Source organism: Giraffa tippelskirchi, chromosome 4, assembly GCF_054371585.1.
Source record: "Giraffa tippelskirchi isolate mGirTip1 chromosome 4, T2T-mGirTip1v1.2.pri, whole genome shotgun sequence".
NCBI classification, from domain to species: domain Eukaryota; kingdom Metazoa; phylum Chordata; class Mammalia; order Artiodactyla; family Giraffidae; genus Giraffa; species Giraffa tippelskirchi.
Genome location: NC_137278.1, coordinates 54215118 through 54216538, shown reverse-complemented (window position 1 = coordinate 54216538; position 1421 = coordinate 54215118). Strand labels below are relative to the sequence as shown.

Genomic DNA, 1421 nt, shown 5'->3' with positions numbered 1-1421 from the left:
ATGCCCATAGAGCACTATTGACAATAGCCTAGGCATGGAAACAACCTAAATGTCCATTAACAAGTGAATAGATAAAGAAGATGTGATACACACACACACACACACACACACAAAAGAATATTACTCAGCCATAAAAAATAAAATAAAGTAATGCCATTTGCAGCAACATGGAAGGATTTAGAGATTATCATACTAAATGTAGTAAGTCAAACAGAGAAAGACAAATTAATATGATACCACTTATATGTGTAACTTAAAATATAATACAGCTTTCTACCCATGAGTAAGCATCTTTGAAGTTTCCCCCCTCCACTGCCATCTAAGTCAGAGTCAAAGTCTAAGTCAGTCTTCCAAAGAGCCAGAAGAGCTTCGGAAGCTCTTCATTGGAGGATTGAGCTTTGAAACAACAAATGAAAGTCTGAGGAGCCATTCTGAGCAGAGGGGAACACTCACAGACTATGTGGTAATGAAGGATCTGAACACCACACCCTCCAGAGGCTTTGGGTCTGTCACATACATCACTGTGGAGGAGGTTAACGCAGCCAGGAAGGCAAGGCCACGCAAGATGGATGGAAGACTTGTGGAACCAAAGAGGACCATCTCAAGAGAATATTCTCAAAGACCTGGTGCCCATATAACCGTGAAAAAGACTTTTGCTGGTGGTATTAAAGAAAACAGTGAAGAACATCACCTGAGAGATTATTTTGAACAGTACAGGAAAACTGAAGTGATTGAAATCATGACTGACCGAGGCAGTGGCAAAAGAGAGGCTTTGCGTTCACAACCTTTGACGACCGTGACTCCATAGATAAGACTGGCACTGAGAAGTGCCGCACTGGGAATGGCCACAACTGTGAAGTAAGGAAAGCCCTATCTAAGCCAGAGATGGCCAGTGCTTCATCCAGCCAAAGAGGTCGAAGTGGTTCTGGAAACTTTGGTGGTGGTTGTGGAGGTGGTTTTGGAGGGAATGACAATGTTGGTCATGGAGGAAACTTCAGTGGTCGAGGTGACTTTGGTGGCAGCCATGATGGTGGTGGATATGGTGGCAGTGGGGATGGTTATAATGAATTTGGTAATGACGGAAGCAATTTGGAGGTGACAGAGCTACAATGATTTTGACAATTACGACAATCAATCTTCAAATTTTGGACTCATGAAAGAAGGAAATTTTGGAGGCAGAGGTTCTAGCCCCTATGGTGGTAGAGGCCAGTACTTTGACCACAAAAGCAAGCTGGCTATGGAGGTTCCAGCAGCAGCAGTAGCTATAGCAAGGGCAGAAGGTTTTAATTATTGCCAGGAAACAAAGCTTAGCCAGAGAGGAGAGCCAGAGAAGTGACAGGGAAGCTGCAGGTTACAACAGATTTGTGAACTCAGCCAAGGACTGTCGTGGCAGGGCCTCCCTGCTACAAAGAAGACATATT

The 1421-nt window shown here is 43.9% G+C and overlaps 1 pseudogene; it reads left to right on the top strand.

Annotated features, from left to right (window-relative positions):
- Positions 1-346: 346 nt before the first annotated feature.
- LOC145547202 (heterogeneous nuclear ribonucleoprotein A1 pseudogene) lies at positions 347-1287 on the top strand (annotated as a pseudogene).
- Positions 1288-1421: the final 134 nt, after the last annotated feature.